The sequence below is a fragment of the Elephantulus edwardii genome, unplaced genomic scaffold, assembly GCF_000299155.1.
Source record: "Elephantulus edwardii isolate Elephantulus edwardi_28Jun2011 unplaced genomic scaffold, EleEdw1.0 scaffold00006, whole genome shotgun sequence".
NCBI lineage: Eukaryota > Metazoa > Chordata > Mammalia > Macroscelidea > Macroscelididae > Elephantulus > Elephantulus edwardii.
This window is the reverse complement of record NW_006399756.1, coordinates 34,428,497-34,437,604: the sequence shown is the minus strand read 5'-3', so window position 1 is coordinate 34,437,604 and position 9,108 is coordinate 34,428,497. Positions and strand designations below refer to the sequence as shown.

At 43.4% G+C, this 9,108-nt stretch overlaps 1 protein-coding gene and 1 pseudogene across 1 annotated transcript in view; both read left to right on the top strand.

Moving 5' to 3' along the window:
* LOC102854327 overlaps nt 1-7,218 on the top strand; it is a 147,484-nt pseudogene extending 140,266 nt beyond the window's left edge.
* LCOR (ligand dependent nuclear receptor corepressor) overlaps nt 1-9,108 on the top strand; it is a 129,947-nt gene that overhangs the window by 103,467 nt on the left and 17,372 nt on the right. The gene's annotated exons all lie outside the window — the stretch shown is intronic.

Genomic DNA, 9,108 nt, shown 5'->3' with positions numbered 1-9,108 from the left:
TCCCCTCCCAAGGCTCCCCCTGCCCAGACACTACCCTCTTGGAAAAGTAAAAGAAAAGATTATTTCATTGTTTTACAAACCCTCCCCCTTGTCTTTATGAATATTGTGATTCATTTCTTTTTTTTAAAAAAAAACTTATTATTAATTTCAGTGACAATTTACAGAGTCTGGATTTCCATTCATTCATGGTTGCACTTTTCTTCCCTCCCAACCCTCCCCCTCAGTACACTACCCTCTTGGAATAGTAAAAAAAAAAAATTATTGTTTTACAATCCCTCCCCCCAGGTCCACTCCACTATGCAGCCTTCGTTCTGGACTCCTATCATGACGAAAATACCTAATCACATACCCCTTTTTCCAATTTTCTCCCTCATCTGTTTCAATACAGTATACATTATTAAACCCATCTTTCTCAGCCTCCCCAACAACTCTGAGGTCAGTCCTGTTTTACAACAGTGGCTCCATGCAGTATTTGTCCTTTTGTGACTGAGATGCTTCACTCGGCATAATGTCCTCCAGGGTCACCCATTTTTAATTATATTGCATGAGTTCCTTGTTTTTCAATGCAGCATAGTATTCCATTGTGCGAATATACCACAGCTTCTCTATCCATTTATTTGTTGATGGGCACTTAGGCTGTTTCCAACTCCTTGCTTTTGTGAACAAAGCCACAGTAAACATGGGTGTGTATATATCTGCTTGGATGTCAGTTATGGTTTCTTAGGGGTATATTCCCAGTAGTGGAATTGCTGGGTCAAATGGTATCTCTATTTGCAACTTTTTGAGAAAGTGCCATAATGCTTTCCACAGTGGTTGCACCATTTTATACTCCCACCAACAGTGAATAAGGGTTCCAGTTTCTCGACAATCTCAGCAGCTTTTGTTGCTTGCTGTTCTGTTAAATTTTGCTTTTCTGATTGGGGTGAGATGATATAGTTATTTTGATTTTCATCTCTCTTAGAGCTAGTGATTTTGAACATTTCTTCATGTGATTGTTAGCCATCTGAATGTCTTCTTTGAAGTCTCTGTTCATATCCTGTGCCCATTTTTCTATTGGATTATTTACCTTTTTCTTGTTGTGGTGCTCAAGTATTTTATAAATTCTGGATACAAGTCCCTCATCTGATATGTCATTTCCGAATACTTTTTCCCAGTCCGTGGCTTCCCTTTTTATCCTGTTGGAAAAGTTTTTGGATTGTGCATAGGGCTTTGATTCTTAGAAGGTCTCATTCATTTATTTAATCCTTTCTTGGTTGTAGGTTGTTCTTTTGTCTTTTAACTCTGCTGTGAACAGTCTATAATTGATCCATTTTATTTTGGTGTATTTATGTACTGTGGAAAAAAGTAAGGCTAGTTTCTTTATATATCATTGTTTAATGTTATTTTGGTGGCTGGATTTAATGAAGGAAATTAGTTTGTTCATCTTTGGTTATTTTTCCAGGGAAAAAATCTCAGACACAAAAATAAGTGAAATAACCCTTTAATAGATGAGAATTATTTTGAAAGAGCCTTTAAAGTCTCTGGGAATAATTTTATAAAGGGCATCCATAATTTGCAGAAAGAGTTACTCAAGAAAATCTACTCACTCTCAGTGAGAACAGCAAGAATTTGTGACATTTGAACTCACTGACCAACTTCCATTCACATTCTCCAGCTCAGTGTGATGGGTGCTCACTTGTGTTGAGAGAGGTAGGATACATACATCTCTCATACTCTGTCGCTCACATTTCTTAAGGGCTCCTTCAGGCAAATGAAACCTAGAGCACTAGGACTTCCTTCCTTATTACCTCCTATGCAGAAAAACAGAACTACTTCAGGAACAGCAAACTAATGCAACCCCTTTGCCCCAACTTGTTCATAAGAACAGCTTACCAAAACGGGCAAGGCTGTGTGATAATATCTTCAACTAATATTCCGATCATGGAAAACAGATGTCACTCTGTGAAAAATGAGCTTCATTCTCTACTTCCAGCTGCAGGACAGTGGTCCAGGTGAACAGGCAGGTTATGGTGATAAAGAACTCTCTCTCCATCACAAGGGACTGATTATTCAAAACAGAATATAGAGAAATTCATTATTCCTAAAACTTCTGTTAAACAATGGATATCTTGGTGGTGAGAAACTTGAGACTGGTAGTTCCATGATACTAATAGCAACAAATGATAGAAATTTAACAGATTAAGGAAAAGAGACCCTTCTGGAGTGGAGTAAAAACTCAAAGCCTAGAAAAACCTTGCCCCTGCTGAGAAACCCTGCTTTTATCAGGGCAGATTTTGAAGCAATTTATATTCTGAGGTATTGCTGGTTTTGTGTTCATCTAACAATTTGTGGAGCCCTGGTGGCACAATTGTTAAGTCCTTGGTTACTAACCAAAAGATTGGCAGTTTGAATCCTTTTAGTGGCTCCACAGGAGGTATGTGTGACAATCACAGTCAGTAAAAGGGCCTAGGAAAGTGTGAGACAGTTCTGTTCCTGCACAGTGGTGACGCCTAACTTAATGACAACAACAACACCTCAAGAGGAAGAGGGATAGTCTCCTTCAGTGTGATTAACTGCCTCTGATACCTGGCTGGAGGGTCAGCTAGGGGCTGCTTCCTTCTCTGTGGTACTCAACAACAACAGAAGCAAATCAGCTAGAATCTTAGGGAAATTGGAGCACAAAACCTCCAAAGAGAGTACAGATGAAACTTCATTCATTCCTAGTGGACAAGGAGACAGTGCAAGATCAAGAGAGGCAGCATCATAGAATGCGTACATTGAAAGGTATGAGTAAACTTTGATGAACTCTTCCAGCCAAATAAACTTGGAAATAACAAGAAGCCCAGAAAGGAGCAAACAGGAGGAGAGAGAAAGAAGTGACGATAATATCTAGAGATGTTACATTTTATTATTTAAAATATCTAGGTTTTTTTTATTAAAAGACTACCAAAGAAGATATCATATGGCCAACAAATGCATGAAGAAATGCTCAAAATCACTAAGGTAGTGGTCATGGTGGTGTTTAGTATCTTGAATTGAGTAGTATGACTCATAGAGATCCTGTGAATAATAGATCTGACCCTTATCCTTTTGTTTTGACTATTATGGTTATTGTGCTTAGTGGTGTTTCTGATTTCACTGAGGATATGGTCCTTTTTTTTTTGGTACTGTTTTTTCCTCTATATTCTACAGACTGCATAATCTCTACTAATCAATAAGCCATCCTTACCATTTCTTGATATACTTGATTCCATTGCTACAGTATTAGATGTAAAAATAGCAGTGTTCAACAAGACAGCATACAAAAAATGTTGCTGAGAATATAGAGAGATTGAAACTCTCATACACAGCCGGTTGGAGTGTAAAACAATGCAACCATTATGGAAGACAGTCTGGAGTTTTTACAAAAAGTTGAAAATAGGAATACCACTTGATGGAGCTATTCTACTAGTAGAAATATACCCTAAAGAAATCAGAGCTACAGCACAAACAGATGTTTGCACACTCATGTTTATTGCCACATTATTCACAGTTACAGATGGTACTCCAAGTGCCATCAAAAAATGAATGGATAGAGAAGGTATGATACATTCACACAATAGAGTATTGCACAGCATTGAGAAATTGTGAAGAATTGGTGAAACACTTCATAATATGGTTGAGTCTACGACATCATGCTGGATGAATTTAGTCACAGAAGGACAAAATAGTGTATAAGATCACTTGTAAAAAGAGAATGGTTATGGCATGGAGAGCAGGAAAAGAATGGTTAGATGTTAAACACTGTATTGGAATAAATGAAGGAAAAATCAGTCTGAAATGTATATTGCAGTTAACAGTTTGATCAATAATGGCACGAACAAAGAGGTAGAAAATCAAGAAGATATAGAAGACTTAACAGTACAAGCAGGCATCTGTAAAACACTCCATCCCACAAGAGCTGAACAGTCGTTCTTCTAAAGTGCATATGGTATATTCCAAAAGTTAGATTAGACACATAAAATAAAACCTTTTAAAAGTTTGTAATCTCACAAAGGATATTCACTGATCACAATGAATGATGCTAGAAATCAGTAAAAGGAAATTTGAAACTTACAAATACGAGAACATTAAGCAACACACTAAGCAGTCAACCCCAAAATAGTAATAAATAAAAGAAAAAACAGGTTGAAATTAATTTTAAACATTTCTAAAACCTTGTGTCCTTGCCTATGCAGCAAATATGGTGTTTAGGGAGAAATTATAGCTGAAAATAAACTCAAATACTTTGTTGTTGAGTCAGTTCCAACTCATAGTGACCCTGTAATACAAAGCAGAACTACACAGAAGAATAATCTTTACAGATGCAGACTACCACATCCTTCTCTGACAGAGTAGCTAGCGAATTTAAACAATTAACTTTTCTGTTAACAGTTGAACACTTAACTGTTGTATTACTAGGGCTCCTGTAGCTGCAAATGCTCAGAAAAGATCTCAAGCATGTGCCTTAACATTCCACTCAGATACACTAGGAAGAAAGGCTTGGAGATCTAGATTTCAAAAATTAACCAGTGAATACACTGAAGCTTACTTTGTCATAAGAAGAAGTAGGAAGGAGGCTCTTCCGCCATCGTCGCCGCAATCCTTTGCGCGACTCGCCTCGCTTGTTTCTCCCTGGAAGAATCCACTGCCATCTGCCACCATGGTGAACTGACGGTAGATCAGATCCGGGCCATTATAAACAAGAAGGCCAAAATCCACAACATGTCCATCATTGCCCACATGGACCACTGGCAGGTCCATGCTGACGGACTCGCTGGTCTACAAGGCCAGCATCATTGCATCCTTGCGGGCTGGGGAGACCCGCTTCACGGACACCCGCAAGGATGAGCAGGAGCACTGCATCATCAAGTCCACCGCCATCCCCCTCTTCTACGAACTCTGAGAACGACTTGAACTTCATCAAGCAGAGCAAGGATGGCTCTGGCCTTCTCATCAACCTCATCGACTCTCCTGGGCATGTAGACTTCTCCTCTGAGGTGACGGCCGCCCTCCGGGTCACTGATGGAGCCCTTAGTGGTTGTGGACTGTGTGTCTGGGGTGTGCGTGCAGACTGATATGGTACTGCGGCAGGCCATCGCTGATCGCATCAAACCTGTGCTGATGATGAACAAGATGGACTGGGCCCTGCTCGAGCTGAAGCTGGAGCCTGAAAAGCTCTACCAGACCTTCCAGCGCATTGTGGGGAATGTCAACTGGGGAACGTCAACGTCGTCATCACCTATGGTGAGGGCGAGAGTGGCCCCATGGGCAACATCATGCTTGATCCCGTCCTGGGTACAGTCAGCTTTGGGTCTGGCCTCCTTGGCTGGGCCTTCACTCTCAAGCAGTTTGCTTAAATGTATGTTGCCAAGTTCACTGCCAAGGGAGAGGGCCAGCTGGGGCCTGCTGAGTGGGCCAAGAAAGTTGAGGACATGATGAAAAAGCTCTGGGGTGACCGTTATTTTGACCCTGCCAATGGCAAGTTCAGCAAGTCAGCCACCAGCCCCGATGGCAAGAAGCTGCCCTGGACATTCTGCCTGTTCATCCTGGACCCCATCTTCAAGGTGTTTGATGCAATCATGAACTTCAGGAAAGAGGAGACTGCAAAACTGATTGAGAAGTTGGACATCAAGCTGGACAGTGAAGACAGGGACAAAGAGGGCAACCCCTCCTGAAGGCTGTGATGCGCCGCTGGCTGCCTGCTGGGGATGCCCTGCTGCAGATGATCACCATCCACCTGCCCTCACCTGTGACAGCCCAGTAGTACCGCTGTGAGCTGCTCTACGAGGCACCGCCCCCCCACCCCAACGATGAGGCCACCATGACTATTAAAAGCTTTGACCCTAAAGGTCCCCTGATGATGTACATTTCCAAAATGGTGCCAACCTCCCACAAAGGTCGGTTCTCTGCCTTTGGACGGGTCTTCTCTGGGCTTGTGTCCACTGGCCTGAAGGTCAGGATCATGGGGCCCAACTACACCCCTGGGAAGAAGGAAGAACTGTATCTGAAGCCGATCCAGAGGACCATCTTGATGATGGGCCGCTATGTCAAGCCCATTGAGGACGTGCCATGCAGGAACATTGTGGGTCTGGTGGGTGTGGACCAGTTTCTGGTGAAGACTGGCACCATCACCACCTTCGAGCACAGCCCACAACATGCGTGTCATGAAGTTCAGCGTCAGCCCTGTGGTCAGGGTCGCCGTGGAGGCCACGAACCCTGCCGACTTGCCCAAGCTGGTGGAGGGCCTGAAGTGGCTAGCCAAGTCGGATCCCATGGTGCAGTGCATCACTGAGGAGTCAGGCAAACACATCATTTCTGGGGCTGGGGAGCTGCACCTGGAGATCTGCCTGAAGGACCTGGAGGAGGACCACACCTGCATCCCCATCAAGAAATCCAACCCAGTGGTCTCCTACCGCGAGACCGTCAGCAAGGAGTCCAACGTGCTGTGCCTGTCCAAGTCCCCCAACAAGCACAACCGTCTGTGCATGAAGGCACGGCCCTTCCCTGATGGCCTGACTGAGGACATTGACAAGGGCGAGGTGTCTGCCCGGCAGGAGCACAAGCAGTGGGCCCGCTACCTGGCTGAAAAGTACAAGTGGGATGTGGCTGAGGCTCGCAAGATCTGGTGCTTCGGGCCCGACGGCACTGGCCCCAACATCCTCACTGACATCACCAAAGGTGTGCAGTACCTCAACGAGATCAAGGACAGTGTGGTGGCCGGCTTCCAGTGGGCCACCAAGGAGGGGGCACTATGTGAGGAGAACATGTGGTGTGTGTGTTTTGATGTCCATGATGTGACCCTGCATGCTGACACCATCTACCACGGGGGCGGCTAAATCATCCCAGTGGCCCGGCGCTGCCTCTATGCCTCATGGAGCTCATCTACCTGGTGGAGATTCAGTGTCCTGAGCAAGTGGTCGGTGGTATCTACGGTGCCCTGAACAGGAAGTGAGGGCATGTCTTCCAGGAGTCCCAGGTGGCTGGCACCCCTGTGTTTGTTGTGAAGGCCTACTTACCTGTGAGTGAGTTCTTTGGCTTCACAGTGGACCTGAGGTTCAACACTTGTGGCCAGGCCTTCCCGCAGTGCATGTTCAACCACTGGCAGATCCTGCCTGGGGACCCCTTTGACAACACCAGCCGCCAGGTGGTGGTTGAGACACGCAAGCGCAGAGGCCTGAAGGAGGCCCGGCCCTGAAAAACTTCCTGGACAAACTGTAGGTGGCCCTCCTGCAGCAGCCGGCAGCCCTGGGGGACTTGGCCAGTGCGCCCACAGCAACCTGGAGATGTCCCTGCCCGCCAGGCCTGCTCAGTGCCATCACTCACCTCCACTCACAGCACGTAGCCCAGTATTTATTCAAGATTGCAGAGGAGAGTGGCCTTTTCCAAGGACTCATTTGGCTGGTTGGGGAGGTGGGTGGGACACCTGACACTTGCCCCTGTTTCTTTGGAAGGAAACACAAATGTCCCAAAATTTTAAGAATTAGTGCATTAAGAGGTTTATTTGGGTGAGTGGCTTTTAGTGGACTCCCTGCCCTTTCCTGAGGAGGGGACAGGGACAGGGACATGGTAGACATTTCTCTGTGGACAGAAACTAGAAGGCAAGAAGTTGTGTGTGGTGTCACTGAGCACCACCCGCTGTCAGTGCCACGGGAGTAATAAATTGGCATGGTGGTGACCAGCAAAAAAAAAAAGGAGAAGTAGGAGAAGGACATCTGTTTGGTAAAGTGGTTGACCAGTGAGGGAGGTTACTCCTCAGTGAGAGAGCTTGACTTGGTGGTTGTGCTCAAACGTAGCAGCCGTCTTGAGGATGGCACAGGAGCTGCCATTTTGGTTATTCTGTTTCACATGGAATGCTCCTGAGTCAGACAGCTTGACAGCAGATAACAATGATAACCACATTCTGCCTGAAGAAATAGGGAGAGAAGGGCAGATGAAACTCAGAGCTATCAGAACAAATAATTTAGAGCAGAAATAAAAGAAATATGCTATAAAAATAATAAAGAAAATAAAATAGCTAATTCTTTGGAAAAGATCAGTAGAATAGAAATCTTTATCTAAACTATCCACTGAAAAAAGAACACTCAAATTATTAAAATGATGAGTAATAGAAAGGAAATCTTTACCAACTTTATAACAAAAAGGACTATGTGAGAACTCTCTGAGCAGCTATATACCAATGGATAAGACGAAATGGACAGACTACTTAGACACAGACTACTAAAAATTAAGATAATTGTCAGTAGATTTCTACTAAGTAGAGATTGAATTAGTAATTTTTTCCTTCAAAGTAAAGCAATTAACACTGGTGATTTCTGCCAATTTAAGTCAGAATACCAATTCTTCACAAACTCTGCCAAAATGTTTTTTTTTCTATATGAGGTGACTTCCCCCTCTCATTTTATGAGACTATTAGTAATCCTGTTGCCAAAGATAACATGCAAAGAAGAGAACAGATCAGTATCTGCTGTGCATACAGATGGGTGGGAGGGGAGAAGCTCCTAAACAAAATACTAACAAATAATATATAAAAAGTGTCATGGTGAATAAATACAGCATGACTAGGTAGGAATTATCATAAGACTGCAATGTTGGTTTGATTTTGTTTTTCTTTCTTGTTGTGTACTGTCAAATCTGATCTGACTGGAACAACTGCCCCTCCTTCTCCAGCGGAGCATCTAGTGGATTTGAACCACACACGTTTGAGATTGCATTACAGCTTCTTGCCATTAGGCCACCAGAGCTCCCATGCAATGTTGGTTTAACACTCAAAATTTATTTGCTTTAGTACAGTGTTACAAAGAATAAAAACCAAAAACTTACAAATCTTCTCATAGTGCAACAAGAAATACTTGACAAAAATCCAGCAACCATTCATGATAAAAAAAGCTCTCAACAACCTAGGAATAAGAGGAAACATCCTGAACCCAATAAAAAGATCTTATAGCTGACAAAAATTATACCTAATAGGGAAAAACGGAAGTCTCTTGTTGTTAAGATCAGGATGTCAACTCTCATCACTTCTGTTCAGCACTGTAATAGGAGTTTCAGCTAGGACAATTAGACAATTAAAATAAAACAAAGACTTTAGATTGCAAAACAGGAAGTGGA